Raw genomic sequence first — 16,498 nt, forward strand, 5'->3', positions numbered from 1 at the left:
TCTGCTACCACCAGGGAACTAGCTTCAACTCCTCTCCCTCCAACTCTTTATTGCAGAATGACACGCGTTCTGTTTTGACAGACAGCAAGCAACCAAACCCATCTGGTTTCGTATAAACAAATTGAGGGGAAAACCAGCGAAAGTGCGAAGACCAAGTATTGTAGGCGCGAGGAGGGCCAGCCTTCCGCGAACCTCCTGCTCCCGCTGGCTGCAAAGCAGGCAAGAGATGCCCACTCGCTCACCAGTTTCCAGGAAAAGAATTCAAACTACAACAGAGGAAGGGCAATCTGCATTGCAAGCGGGGGGGGGGGAGAGAAGGGGGGGTGTATAATGTCTCTGTCCTTGGCAGATGGTCTTACCCAGTGTGCATTGTTCTTTAGTATCTCCTTTATCCACTGTAATTGGATCCTGGAGGGAGCCAGCGAGCAAGGGAGGGACGGAGGGAGGCTGGGCGAGATCGCTGGGGGCGGAGGGGAGGCAAAATAGTCCCGAGGCTTTGGCCTGCGCCTCCCTCGCCTGTCAAGCGCTTGATTTCATTGTTCCAGGCTGATGTCACTCCCAGTTGTTACAGACGCTTCTTCGGGTAACAATGTGGGACTAGGAGGCACAAAGGACCTTTCTGGAGATACTCCAAAGGTAAGAGGGAGAGAGAAGTAACTGCGTCGGAGTTGGGGATGCTTAAAAGAACCGGGCGTCTTGGGGGAGCGAGCCCGGAGCAGCACGCGCACCCCCAGGCACACCATCGGCTCCAAAGCAACTTTAGCAGCCGCAGGAGTCGCTCGCTCCCTGCTGCCGCATGCAAAACGCGCGGCCCCCGGGAAGGCGGCGCGGCTCGTCTCGTCCGGCGGGAATTCTAGGGAAGGGAAGGGGGGGAAAAAAGTTTGGCCTCCCATCTGCCTGAGCCCCTTGTTTCCGCGCCAGTTTTGGACCGGAGTTGGAAGCTTTTCTTTCAGGGAACGGTCAGGATGGGGTCCGGTGTTGCGGCAACTGGGAGTGGGTGGACTAGTTGTCGGTGCCCGGTTTTCTCCGCGCGCACGCAGACCGCGGCGCGCCATCCCACCCCGCGCTGTTAGCTCTTCGGTCCTTGCGGGGTCCGGATCCACAGCGCGTTTCAAAATCCGAAGCCTGGGAAGATCGCTTCCACCCCCCCCCCCCAAATCCCTCTAAGGAGTAACTCCGGCGGCCTCGTTTGGCGCTGCGTCTTTGCAGAACTTTGGCAGGTGCGACCGGTCGCACGTACTTCTCACGTTCTCAGAGGAAGTGGGGGAAGTGTTGAGTTAATTGAGGCGGTCGGAGTCCAAGAAAGGACTATGATCCCTGGCCGAAATTCGGCAGTTCCCAGCTCTGGTCTATGTACGAAGACTCGGTGCCGCTTGGGGATGTTGTAATCCTTCTTGTGCCACTCTGCTCTCGGCTGACGATCAGCACCTGCTCTTTTTCTCCTGGAGGATCCCCTCAAACGCAGGCTTTTCTGGGTCAGAACCTTCACCCCCCCCCTTCCCAGCTCTTTTGATTTCATTAGCTTCCTGTCCCACTTTATCTGCGTGGTTCCTCCTTTCTCTCAATGGCCAACTTCTTAAATTGTCTACTGGCACAGATGAGTTGTTAGCACCTTTCAACTAACTTCAGGGCTGTGCCGTTTTCCATTGCTTGTCGTTGCTTACACCTGCTTGCCACTACCCCCCCCCCCAATTCCTATATTTGTACCCTGTTCATCCTCCTTGTCCTGAGCCTAGAACTGGCATGGCCTATTTCTGTGCTCAGATTGCTATTGTGGTGAGGCCCTTGGGGACAGCTTGGGTGATGAATCTCTACCGGGCTCATTCCATTTGTCACACAGCCTCTGTTTCCAGCACCTGCCCCCCCTGCACTTTGGCAGCAGATTGTATTTATTCTGTACACATCCTTTTGTTCCCCTCCACTACAGAATGCTAGCCCTCTTCCCAGTCATTTCTCATCCTCTTTATTCTGAGAAATGGGAAGGGGGGCACCAATTATTATAACCATAAATAATGCTGAAGATTGTACTGGCTTGGTCAAGGGAGGGGAACTTTGTTTCAGCCAGCCTTGTGTTAACGATGATGCCAAGAAGGGTACACAGTACTTTATTTTTTTGCCTAGAAACTCTTTTTACTAGCAGGTGACATTCTTTCCACATGGTGTGCACCTAATATATTAAGAATGCAACTCCTACAATTCTCAGCCATGCTGGAGAGGGCCACCAATGATCTATCACCATACAAAGTGGCCCATTGTGTCACATGACCACTCTAGGGCATTCGGTGGGAATAGATTTGTCTCCCCAAAGCTGTCTGGCCATATCAGACAGGCTCTGATATGAGGTCCTAAACATATTTACTTTTTAAAAAGTTCCTAAAAAGCCTTAATTCCAAGCAGATGTTTTTAAAATCAAATACATCAATTCTCTTTAGGAAAGGCTGGAAAAGCTTTTTTTTTTTAAAGAAATTCAGTTAAAGTGAGCTTTTGCTAACTGAAATGTCATTTTATCCTAAATGGCAGAAGTGTGTGTCTGTGTAAGTAATTTTTACATGTTTTACTTCATGTTGAAAAAAAGAAAGTAATACAAATGAGATCCTGCGAGCGCCAAGAACAAAGGTTGAATTTTACTCCCATCCAGAATTTTTCTCCCAAGTTAGGGATCTGCAGTTAAAGGGCTGCACCAGCCTTTTATGCAGTATGTCAAGAGCCACACTACCCCCCCAAAAAAAGTCTGGGCCGGAGCCCATTTTGAGCGCACGATCAGGAGTTTAAGCACATGAAATGGATTCCTGGAATATCCGCAAGGCATAAGAGACCCCTTAACCCTTGCCCTTGCCCTAAAAAAGGGTCACAGATCTTTGCTTCCACCTGCTGAGCAAAGAAACAGTGGAGGGCGACACGCAACTCTGGCCTGTACCTTTTATAGAATTTTGTCTAACTAATTTTGGCTTTTTTAAAAAAACAGCCCTTGACCTCATTAAATAAGGAAAGAACCTTGTATCTTAAGGGGTGCCTCCTCCTCCTCCTCCTCCTCCCTCCACTCTTCTGATAATAATCTATTTTATGTGACCAGCTAACTCATCCATAAGGCCTTCTGTTCATGAATTCTGCAGGGCATCCTCTACAGTAAAAGCCCTGTTCTAGTGGATTTTTCATCCTCCTCTGGTGCTTTTACAGCCTTGATTACATTATCCCAGTTCCCCTTTTCTCCTCAAACATTTGCCTCTTTGTCTTGCTAAGATCCACACATCCTCCACCCTTCCCTGTCCATGCAGTTTGGGAACTGCACATCAATATTCAAAGCAGCAATGAGGTCATTTTTCCAAGGACTTCTCCTCTCCTCCTCTTCACTATTCAGGAAACACACCAGGAATTGTTCTTGTGTGCCCCAGTAAGAGATCCCTCTCATGTGAAAGCTGGGGGTGAGTGGGGGAAGATTAATGAGAAAGCTGCCCACATAAGCAAGCTTCCATTGGCAGCTTATTAAAACTATGTTATTCTTTGTGCTCTCCAGCTGCATTGGTAGGAAATGGAAAAAGAGTTCTTACTTAAGAGTGGCTTTGTAAAAAGCCATGATACAATCAGTGATATGACCATTTCAGGAAAGTGTCAGTGTTATAGCCATTATTAGGAAGATAAAGTAAAACCACTACCCATAAGGACAAGGATTTATCATTTTTAATTGCTTTAGGTGTGTTTAGAATCAAGCCCAAAGATCCTGTCTCACCATCGCAGCATATCCCTCTATTGTCATCAGTGATAAAAATAAGTTCTGCTAATACCAATTTCAAACTGGTGAGGTACTGCTTTTAAAGTGTCCTCTTCTGAATATTTTCCAGTAGACATATTCATATTTGATTCTTTATACAGTAGAAAGAATTAAAGGCACTCACTCTTTAAAAAAAACCAGTTGGGAATGATTGGATGTGAGAAATTGTTAGTCGACCTTCATCATAACAAAATCCACATTAACTTTTAGCAAAGTTAATGTTGGTTTTATTATGATGAAGCTAGACCGACTATTACACATCGATTTCACTTCTATACCTTCCAAAGGTTTTTACGGTTAGTAAAGAACGCTCTAAAGAAGTAGCAGGATGAGCTAAAGAAGGACAACACTGATGATGTCATGCAACAGGGAGGAATTGAGTTTTCTGAGGGGAACAGAATGAGACAATAAATCAAATTGCAGATAATCAAGGTCAGGAATGAGAAATGATGCAGAGCCCTCTTTACCACAATGCAAAGTGAAGCCCATTTCTCAGATATCAGATTGTTAAGGAAGCATCTTTTTCTTTTTCCAGCATCCGTTCCCATATATTGGGGAACTCCAAAGACTGTAGGTGTTGTTTGATTGATACTTTTAGCTTCAATAATGTCTAAAGCAAACATTCATAATTTGTCAATATGCACTTTCGGAGGGAGGTTTTTTTTTTTTTTAAAATAACAGTTTTATTTCAAAGCTTTTCTTATGTGAATGTTTACGGGTAATGTTAGATTTGCCTATAGTATTTCAGACCAGACTGAGGTAGGCCTTGAATACTGCCTGTTGGTTTTACTAGGCCTGGGCCCAAGTTTCTTCAGTTCTGAATCTACTTTGTGGAGTCTGAATGTCCACTAATGTCTGCCTTAATGTTATCAATTTGTTGTTACAGTGATTTTTTTTAAAGGAAATTTCTAAGTGGTATAAGCATGGTAGAACTTTTTTCCCCATACCTACCTACCTACCTACCTACCTACCTACCTACCTACCTACCTACCTTCCTTCCTTCCTTCCTTCCTTCCTTCCTTCCTTCCTTCTTTCTTTCTTTCTTTCTTTCTTTCTACTGGAAGAGATGATGCCTTAGGTCTAATTTATTTTTAGAACAAAAGGTGGCAGATCTATTCACCCTGAAATTCTGTATGTGCAAATTATACACCCAGCACAAAAACTATAAAACGAATCTCATCAGTCTTGGAAAAGGATGGGAATATTGCCAGGAGCCTGCTACCAAATGCTACAAAAGCTTGTATGAAATTAAAAATGGCCTGGGAGTCCTATGGGAATGTAAAGATGAAGTAATATTTATTGAATGCATATATATTGGGGTGTGAATAATATGGTATACATAATAATAAGGAGCATTTGTATATGACATTTAAAGTGTACTGAGCACTTCAAGTATAGTAATGTATCCCAGAAATATTATTATTGCCATATACAATTGCTGCATACGGTCCAATGCACAGGCCTGTTCCCGTAGCTCAGAGTATTTCTTATAAAAGTAGATGTGAAAAGCTAATAAGTGAGTCAGGTATAATGATTTATCTTAGAAGGGCTTGATATCAGCTGCATGTGATGCCATTCAGAATAGGGTTTGTGGATAGAACTGCAAAGTACCATTCAGCCAAAGGGCCCCCTAATATAGCAGTGTTAGCTTATCCCAGAGATGGATGGATGGATGGATGGATGGATGGATGGATGGATGGATGGATAGATAGATAGATAGATAGATAGATAGATAGATAGATAGATAGATAGATAGATAGATATATGATAGATATTGCCATTTGAGGCCAAATGCCAAAATTATTCCATTGTCTCAAAGTACCCCCTGCATCAGCCAGGATATCTTTTTGGATTGGCAAAGTCCATTGCAAGCCAGTTGCTGGAAAATGGGCTAAGCTTTTGAGCCTTTTCTTTGTACAGTTGTAAACTAGTAAGTTTAACTTAAAACTATGTAGGTGGCAGCTTCGTAGCTCAAGGACAAGAGTCTAGTGTAAGATTCATTGAATCTGTGATACTTTTTTTTAGGGCAACAATTTGACATTCGACTTTCTCTCCTATCTGCCAAAGATTGACTTTTTCTAAGATTAGGCGAGAACACGAGGGGAGAGATAGGCTCAGCAACAAATAAATCTAAAGTTTCCGTGACACCTTATTCCAAAGACATCCCCTCCCCCCAATAAAAAGAAATTTAGGGTTTAAAAAAAAAACCCTCTAACGTGGAGAAGTGAATTCTTATTTCCACCCTGTTGATTTTCAGTTGGAATGTCACAGATATTCTGGTAAGAATTTAAGTTTTTTTTGCCCACATGTGAAATAATTTCAGCAAATAATGTTTTATTATTTAAGAACTACATATAATGAAAAAATATATATTCACAAATTAGACTGTAGCTAGGGAAATATTGTAATCCTGGCTAATAGAAAAAAAGTTTGTTTTTTACAAGAAAGGGAAATACCAAAGCTATTCTATTTGCACAATAAATAGATGCAAGAGAATGAAATTAATTAAGACAACTTTCATTTTTCCATGATTTTTCTACATGGGTGTGGATTCTAATACCTGGACTAAGGTTACAGTTTTATTCAGGACAAGTACTGAATAAGTAAAATATGTAGCTTGGATTATGAGGAAGATAAAACCCCAAATTCCTCTCCCCATAAATCAATTGACTCAAACAATCCAAAGAATCAAATGTCCAAATTAAAACAAATCTCTTTATCAATTTATATAACCATTAGATTGTGATTCACTTTTTAGCACTTGAACTCCTGTTTTCATATTTTTCAATGATCCATATTAATATTGACTAATAATTAATGAGCCTTTGTGACTACTAAATTTGCTCTGGTGTTGTTTTTTTCTTAGTTGACTTCACCCTACATAATTTCATGTTGCTGATCTCAACAAATATTTGGGATACATTAGAAGAATAGTGATTGAACCCTTGCATTTTTAGAAAGCCTTAACATAAACATTAATCTATGAGACAGACAAGTCCTATCTCAAAAAGAAAAAATCACATCTCTATTCTTGTCCAGTGATAGCCCCTGGCTAATCTTGTCTGTGCTGAAAAGCTAGGAAGGATTTGGTATGATTAGTACTTGGTGGAGAGCCCCCCCCCCCCCCGGAGAATTCCAGAGCCCTGGGAAAATTGAAAAATCACCCTGAAAGAAGACCAACCAAGTGGGCCAACCACTTCTGGATTATTGTCAGGAGAACTACGTGGTTATGTCCATGAAGTCACCAGGAGTTGAGTTGAACTTGAAGAAACTTTAAGCTTACCTATTATTAGATGTTTGTTTCTTATGAGTCATCTAGAAATTAATGTGTTTTTACATAGGTCACTAATGCACTGGTGCCTACCTTGCAAATTAAGAAAATTTACTTGATTAGGCCTCCTAGAGAAAGCAAGAAAAGTTAATATTTTGAGACTTCTGGCTCAATAATTAACAGGTTCCATAGCATTTTGACAGTCCACCGCCTAAACTGTTTCTGGCTGCAGCTGGTTAAAATTCAGTTTTCTCCTCTGCTGGTAATCTGAGGGTTTTGAGAGCTGGCCTAAGACCTGGGAGCCAAAGTGCTGTCAATGGATCAGTCACTAATAAGATGTGAGTGCTGATGATCCGTTCCGTTGGCAAATATTGCCATTCTTACCATCTGCTGTCTTTTCAAGCTGCTGGTTGCTTATACTGTCTGTGGCATCTTTGTTTTCCCTGTCATCTGTGAAATCAACAATAGCCACAGCAGGAGATTTCCTATCAGACAGGCTTACTTTTGACTCAGTTTCTAGAAGTGGGGGTTGACATTTCTTCCTATCACCAAATCCATCCAAAGTATGACATTATGAAAATGTGCATTAAGATCGATCATGTTTGATGCAGTCTAAGCATGTATGTTCAAAAACCAGTTCCATTGAGTTAATCCCAAATCAGTAAGAACTATATGTTTGGGACTATAACCGCAAGAATACCCTAGTTCTTTGACAAAGTGATAAGATCATGAGTGAATTCAACTCAACATTTAACATTTCTGATACCCCTCTGGTTTCAAGTTGTTATGTATCCCTTTTTCTTTCTTGTTTTTAAAATGTCTGCTTGTTCATTATCATTCCACATAACTGAGTAGCTGTTTACTTTACACTTGTCCTTTATTTTTGAAATTTTATTCAGCTGGGAACAGAGCTAAAGCTGCATTTTGTAGTTTTCTGCTTTCTGTGAGCAAGTCACATGTTTGTTCCTCGGAATTTCATTTCTGTAACTTTATGCCAGAAATGTAACAGTGACAGTAAAATGCCTATATAATCCACTGAGCAGTCTTTGTTTTTTTAAATCACAAGATCCATTGTCATGGTAAAAATAACTACTTGGATTGTGCGAACAAACGTCTAGGATCTAAATTGACCCTTATAGCATTGACGTTATCACTGAAACTTCTGAACTAAGCCAGTCTCCATGGTCACCAAAGAATCAGGATATAAATGAGATTAAATGCTTAATGGGTTGTGTTTCAATCACATGTATGGAGTTATATTGATTACTTGCTCAGGAAAAGTATTTTGCTATGTTGAACCATGCAAATGGCATGTCATTGTGTGTGATCAGACAATCTAGATGTAGCACCCCATGGATAAGAAATATGAAGCAGCTTGAAATGTAACATTATACTTTAGTAACAAATGATAGTACATTTATATGTGAAAGTTCAACGTTCTTTAGTCAAAATAAACTCTTGTTTACAAAGTTAAGCTCTCTTATTTCTGCTCCTATTTTCTTGTCAATGTATTTGTTCCCTAATGTATAAATCTCTAGCTGCACATTAATAATAGTAAATGCTTGGTATGGGTCAAGAGCTGAAATCCATCTGCAGAGATAATGTTAAGTATTATCTTGGCAAGAGTTACATTTTTTATTGCATGACTTTGGAAAAATACGTGCCCTCTGCCAATTGGCTTGTGAGTAAATAAAAGTATAGAAAGCAAGTCCTTTTACAATGAACATGTACGAGGCACAGAAATACAAAAGAACATCCTGAATGGAAAATGAAGTATTATGGAGTCTACAGAATAAGGGGAATACTTAACAGGGATAAGTAACAGTGGTATAATTTTGTTTTAACCGATTTCACTGAATTGACTCATACAGTATTTTTTTAACTTAGAGAATAAATAATACCTTCATCTATATTAAAGTTTAATTCTCAACTTAGATTCTCATCTAAAGTTTATAATAGCATTTTGGATTGTTCCCAAGGTAAGGGAATGAATGCATCTCATTTTTAGTTACATGCTTCAATGAAGTTGTCAGTTGCCAGGATTGTTTTGGTTCTATTGAGAACTCATCTAGAATCAGTTCTACTCTGGTGTTACTTTGCTATGCAGTAGGCCAAGAAAGGCTCAATGCAGTAAATCCCCTTAAAATTACCCTCCAGACGTCACCAAACTTTTGGAGTTGGTGGGTATATTTGGAATTTTGAAAACATGTTGTGGCCACTAGGCAGCTCTCTTATTCACCAAATGGCTGCCACAGATGAATACAATTATTTACAAAGTACTGGTTTACAAGAATACTACCTGAAACTAGTCCCTCCCCAACCGCATGATGCTCTCTACCACCCCTGCTTATCCTTGTCCTTTTTTCTAGGCAGCTGTGCACACTTCTAAGCAAAATATCATGCTGATCATGCTTATGGTGAGGCCCAGAAGCATCTTGAAAATAAAGGTGATGTTAGATGTGTGTTGAGAGGTTGGGGTTACTTTGCAGCAAGATGGTGTTGTGTAAAAAAATGGGTGGGATAGGAAGACTGATGGGTGGAAAGAAAAGTGTCTACTACCACGTTGGTACTTCTAGATGTGACTCTGGAGTCCTGTATTTTGTCCTATGCGGTTTGGAAGCTTTTGTCAGTCTTACCACTCTAGAGCCACTTGAATTATATGCCATGTTAAAAGTTCACTCTACTTTTTTTCATAGTATATCAAACTTTAAGGTTTGTGGAACATGAATCATTACAAAAAGAATGATGTCCCATAGGTTCCTAATGGGTCTGTCTGTCTGTCCGTCCGTCCGTCCATCCATCCATCCATCCATCCATCCATCCATCCATCCATCCATCCATCCATCCATCCATCCATCCATCCATCCATCCATCCATCTATCTATCTATCTATCTATCTATCTATCTATATCTCTCTATCTATCTATCTCATCCATATCTATCTATATCCTATCTATCTATCTATCTATCTATCTATCATCTATCTATCTATCTATCTATCTATCTATCTATCTATCTATCTATCTATCTATCTATCTATCTATCTATCTATCATCTATCTATTTATCTATCATCTATCATCTATCTATCTATCTATCTATCTCATCCATATCTATCTACATCCTATCTATCTATCTATCTATCTATCTATCTATCTATCTATCTATCTATCTATCTATCTATCTAGTGTTAAACTGGCGGCCACAGGCCCAATGTGTCATGTGCAGGCCATGCCCAGCCAGCTCCATGAAGGGGAAAAATGTCATGAAACATCACTTGATGGCAACATGACGTGGCATGTTTGACATCCATGATCTATCTAGATTAGATTATTGATATTATGAAATCAAGGTATCTGAATTTAAAATCACAATTCTTAAAATTCTGTTTGTTTCAAATGCTCCCAGTTCTGCTGCCTTCTACTTGGTGCTGTATATGATAAGGATATAGAAAGAAAAGCATAATGGAAAGAAGGTGTACAAATATAAAATATGATGACATTGTATTTATCAGTTAAACCATTTCATTCATATTATTAGAAATTCAATTAGCATTCAGTGGGTAAAATTTGAATTAGTCTTTGGCTATTTACAGTATCATTCTTCTATGACATTCAGAAATTAATATCTACAATCCCAAAACCATTTTTAAAATTATGTTAAAATTTTTGGAACAAGTACAAACAATATTTATCTCCAGGTCTTTCTCTTTTTTCCCCATCCCAAATCACCCTTATTTTAAGCATGAGGATAAATTTGTTCTATTCAAGGAATAGCAGAGAAGACTTTATAGAATTAACTATTAAATTATTGATAGAAACTCTGGTGGTGATGAATATATTCTGCAAAAGATTTGTCACAAGTTCTAGTGAGTCAAGTTCAATCCTTCGCCCATGAATTATTTATGTTTCATCAGCTCAGGCTATTATCAGAAGATGAAGGATGGTATACATCTACTTCATTGAAAAGCGAGGGATTTTTTTTCAATCTTATATTAATCACACCTCTTATATTAATCATAAGTCTATAAGAACTTTAGGAAGGCAATCTAGAATCACTACTTGATGAATCTGATTGGAACTTTTGGCAGAGAATGTGATACAAATTATCAAGCACTGAGCATGAAAATGATCTACGGGTGGCATTCCATTCTGTTAAAATTACAATTATGTAAGCTTTTTAATTTTGTTGGTACGATTGCTATCTTTGTGATTAGGGACAATTAGATAGTTGCTTCAAATGAATGTTGCTAATGAACTATTGTTGAAATTAGAGGATCATTCAACTGACTTTCTCAGTTCATACTGTTGTTGGCTTATTATACATTCCCCCCCCCCCCCCAAATAGATAAGAATTCATGCAGTCTAAGGAATTTATTCATTTTCCATGGCCAATACAAGGCTTCTTAGCTGATAACACTAGAAAACTGAAATACAACTGATCAGTGGCATTTAAAAGTCTTAGTTAAGTGCTTTGGTTGAAAAAAAATGTAAACACTTCAGTAACTAATTATTAATTATATTGGCAATAATTTTTCCTAGAGAGACCACTAGAAAACTCCAGGATTATAGGGGGAAAAAAACAATGGAGCATTTTGGGTATTGCGAAGCATATGAATATGTCCATATTATGACTAGGAGATTAGCATCTTTCATCCTGCCAAGTGATGGCATTAAGTTATCTTTCAAGGCAAGTTTGGTTCGTGGTGATTTCACAGACACAGACTATTTAGCTTTACTGTATTATAAAGTGTTTTCTTTCAGCTTCATGGTCTAGACCAGGGATGTCGAACACAATTTCATTGAGGGCTGTATCAAGGTTGTGTTTGACCTTGGGGTGGTGGCGCCTGCAGTGGCGCCTGTGGTGACCCGAGCACTCTACCAGGGAAAACGGGCTCCCAAGCTCCGTATTCAGCTGTGACAGCCTTCTGCAATCCTCTGCCAATGTGGCCCTCCTGAGCTCTGGAAGGGGCACCGCGCACCAGTTCTTCACTGTTTCCAGGGCAGCCTCATGGGCCAGATCTAAGCACCCCGCGGGCCTTGAGTTTGACATCCCTGGTCTAGACTGTAGCCCTAGGATTCTTGGCGTCTTTCATCTAATGTTATTGCCTTTGGCCCTGCTTAATTTTTAAACATTAATTGACTAGATATGACCCCTTTGCTGGGCAATAGCATAATCTCCATTGACTGTTTTTACCATTTTTTGCAAAACAAGAGGCTTAATTTGGTAAGCAAGCATGCTTCTGCTTGACCCAGTCCAGACAAGTTTTATCATATAATGCTGCAATCCAGCAGCCTGCCTCCCTTGGATCAGTGTCAAATTTTTGAATAAAAATGCATAATAGTGGAATGCAATAAAATTATATATATATATAATTTTAATGAGCTGAAAGGCAAAAGGGAAGCAGTATACTACCTCCCATATTTGGGTATACCAGGTGCCTTGACAAAACATCTAACTATTCCCCTTGCTCAGCCGATAAGGGTGTGGCTAGCTGATGAGAGCTAAATAGCTAGAAATAGATCTATACTAGTCTCCCTTCATTTATTTATCACCAAAAAAATGATTATATATATATATATAACTAAATTATTACCAACAACATTAGAAATCCAAATATCTGATAAGAAGGAAACATATATGCAAATTTACATAGTGACACAGTGACAACACATATAAAAATTGCATAGCATTTTGATCACAATATTTTAAATAATAGTCCAAGGTGGTTTGATTTGGCTCAAAACATCATCTGAAATAGACGATTTCTCATCCTGTGTTAAAGACACAAAATTAAATGTCATAGTTTTTTCTTTGAAATAAATTATTAATAAAATCATCATGAAATTTAACAAAGGTTTGATTTCTCCTGGGAAATAGAAACTTGAGAAAGGGTTTAATGGTAATAGCCACTTATGTAGAAACATACCTGAAAAAAACTTCATAAATATAGCCTAGCTGCCAGTAATTCCTCTGACTGAGAGCATAACTTTATTTATATAAAATCTAACATTTAAAGAAAAGCGATTCTATGATCGATCAAAAGGCTTATCACCAGGAATGTATCCAACTAACTATTGTCCTTATTTTTTGAAAGCTACGCAAATATTTACTGATTATATGTTGCCAAGTAAATTAGAGTTGATCATAGGTATTTACTACAAACTGCAATGCCAAAAAACTATGAAATTGTGACATCACAGCATAGATCCCATAATATCACAACCCTGACCTTTCCCACTTGCATTCCAGGGGCGTTACCACAAAGCATTCACACCCCTAGCCCGTTTTTTCCTACAGAATTTGTGGGAAGTTGTACAGTAATGATTTTTGCTATTGCACGAGAAATAGTTTGCACTGACCTTGATAAAAATACAAGCATTTCGTTTTGTAATGTTCCTCTGGAAGAACAACACTGGAGGTTCAAAATATATTCGAATCCTTTTTGAAGTAAGTCAGTTGTCCCATTTGTGATTGTTATTTGTAAAATTAAAAGTGAACTTGGCCATTTAAAAAAAAAAGAAATGCAGAGAAAACAATATACAAAAACAAATTTAAAATAGCATATACCCATTTAATTAATTAATCATCATAATACCAAAGCAAACGAAACAAAAATAACTGAAGAATTAACTTGCTGAAATTATCTGCACATTTAATCCAGCCCTTTCCAGTAACGGCAAAGGATTAGGCTGAAAGATAGTATTGAAGCACTGGCCACATCAGGAAGGAGTGTGAGAAGCTGGAGAAGTACCAGGGTTTGAAGGAAGAACTAGACAAGATGTGGAGCATAAAGACTGAAGTGGTTACAGTCATGGTAGGAACACTCAGGACTGTGACTCCTAAGCCTAGACTAAAGTGACTCCAACAGATCCCAGGAAGAACATCTGAGCTCTCGTGTTCAGAAGAGAGCAGTGCTAGGAATAGCAAGATCCTATGCAGAACCCTCAAACCCTCAGCTCTCTGGTAGAGGATAGGAGATTGGGGAAGACAGAAACAGAGGGATAAGAATGGTTTTTAAATTTTAATGTATTTATATATGTTTGGTGTAGTGGTTAAGGCACTACGCTACACTAAATCGGGAGACCATGAGCTCTGATCCTGCCTTAGGCATGAAAAACCACCTGGGTGATATTGAGCCAGAAAACACAAAACCCACACACTATATAGCCAATTGCACATTAAAATGTGTTTGTTCTTTAAAATATGGACTCTATAAACAAAGGGAGGAAAACCAACATCTCATTTTTTTAAAAAATTAGTAGGCTACAAATGGGATCTTTCTCTTCATTTGGGGGGTGTGTGTGTGTTCCTGTCTGTGTCTGCTGAAGGAGAAGCAAAGTAAGACTTGCGCTTCTGCGACCAAACTTGTGTCTGGAAGCAATGGTACCTCTATCCTTCTCTCCATGGCTCTGTGCCCCCACCCCATGACTTCACTTTTCTAATCCTTTTTCTAAAGTCTTACCCCATAGGAGTGGCATGCTGGCTCCCTTCTTTAGAAGGTAGAAGAAGTCTGATGGTTTGACTATAGTTGTCCAGCCTGCCACAACTTGTCCTTCCAAACAAAGCCCCAGGTTTTTCTGACACTCAATCTGCCAGGCAAGAATAAAGGCAGTGGAGTCTAAGTAAGCCCCTTAAAACTCTTTGATAAGACAGTTGCCGCCTGGGACAGCTGAGAGATCAGAAGGGAGGTGGTGACCATGGTTGCATTTACACAGCTGTTGCCTTCTCGCCTCATCCCAGGGTTAACTAGCATTTTCATCCTGCTTTACTTTTGGATTTTCGGGAGGGATTTAATATTATTTATCTTAGGTAATCAAAGAGGAAATCATCATAATCACCAACCCAAAGCTTTGGAATCCCTAGTTCCCCAGAAAAAACGTTATCTATGAAATCAGGTCAAGGTGGGAAGTACATTGTCCAGAGTGTGCCAGAGTGTGAGGAGTAAGATTGGGATTGAGACAGCATGGCAAAGGTTACATAGAGGGCAGTACTGGTTTAAATGTGGATTAGCAGGTAAACATGCATTGAGCATAGATGTTTTGGAATGGGGAAGGTTTTTCCACAGAGAAGATAGAAGGAGGGAACTAAGATTGAGGAATGAATTCATTTCATGCAAAACCAATAAAAACAGCAACAAAAGGCTAAGTAGACATGGGGAAGCCTTATCACAGATTGATTTGGAAAATTATTTGGCATCCATGTGTACTAATTTCTTTTAGGCTAAAATTTCACTTGCCAGCATGAGCAGGGATGTGAGCTCCCATCTCTGAAGATACAAGCAGATCCAGCACTTGGGCACATTCAAGTCCATCCATTGCCATCTTCCACCTGGCAAAGCACCAGTCTTGTCTATTAATGGTAGTGCCAACCTGAAATGAAAAGGAAATAGAGGCATAGAGAAAATGTATGCAGACTAATCTTTGGTGCTCCTAGTATATATCTTGCAAATGATATATTCACAAATTCAGAAGCAAAAGAATGGCAAACATAGGAAAATATATGTCAGAGGTTACAAGCTAGTTTATCATATAATATTTCCAGTGGGAACACATCTGCAGTCTAAATTATATATTGTATTGAAGATGGCTGTAAAAATGGGAGTTGGGGGGGGGGGAAATGTAGCATAAATGGAACCAAATAAATATACATATGTTTATTGCATTTCTTCATTATCTTTCAGTGTAATTCTAAAACAGTATTTCTATGCATTTTTGTTTGGGAATGAACTCTATGAAAGTTCCCTAGAGTAGCCTCCCGGCATAAATTTAGCAAATGGATAAAGTCAATAAAAATGCATACCATTGTGTTAAACAGTAATGTACATAAACAACATTTTTTTAAAAAAAGTAAAACTTCTATATTGCCTTTCCATCATTTATCTTACCCCTGCTTCCTACCTGATAGAGTGGCAAAGTTTTTATTTCTGCATAGAAATTAGCAAAAGTCATATTTTCAATTAAAGAGTAAGAATTACATTAGTGCAATTTTAATATAAATAGTTTCAAACAAAAGGATGTAATAGGACCGTGTGCATGGTGAGTCTTTAGTTTGCAACGTCTGAAATCTTATTTTCTACAAATATGTGAACATGACTTTTGACACTTGCTTTACTTCTGTAAAAAATACACATGACTATAGAACAGCTTAAATGAGAGAGATGGGAATCTGACAAATTAGAGGGCACAGTTAGGGTTAGAACCTGATATAAAGAAACTCAACTTTACCAGCACTCATAGTAACCATAAAATATTTGTTTAGGAGGTAGGGAGTGAACAGCCCCAACATTTTCTTACATCCACAAGGCATTCCAAACACTTCCATTTGTTTCTTTTCTTCCTGTGATTTCTCTACTGTATTCACTAACCCTCAAATAGCTCATCAAGTAATTTCCTATTACTTACTTTAAACCTTGATCAAGAATTTGGAAATAATGGGGATAATTAGGAGAAAGGGATG

General features: G+C 39.2%; 1 protein-coding gene across 3 annotated transcripts in view; it reads left to right on the top strand.

Moving 5' to 3' along the window:
* The first annotated feature begins 401 nt into the window (after positions 1–401).
* Positions 402–16,498, top strand: part of PCBP4 (poly(rC) binding protein 4) — a 51,747-nt gene continuing 35,650 nt past the window's right edge. Inside the window, exon 1 of one of the 3 annotated variants that reach the window (XM_087709209.1) lies at positions 402–636. The gene's annotated coding sequence lies outside the window, so the exon portion shown is untranslated. Of the gene's footprint in view, positions 637–9,422; positions 9,488–16,498 lie in introns of those variants that run through there. The other 2 variants (XM_087709212.1, XM_087709211.1) reach the window with 2 other exon arrangements.

This window comes from Thamnophis sirtalis, unplaced genomic scaffold (genome assembly GCF_051295495.1).
Source record: "Thamnophis sirtalis isolate CommonGarterSnake01/CBP01778 unplaced genomic scaffold, rThaSir2_p1.2 scaffold_3, whole genome shotgun sequence".
Classification (NCBI taxonomy): Eukaryota; Metazoa; Chordata; class Lepidosauria; order Squamata; family Natricidae; genus Thamnophis; species Thamnophis sirtalis.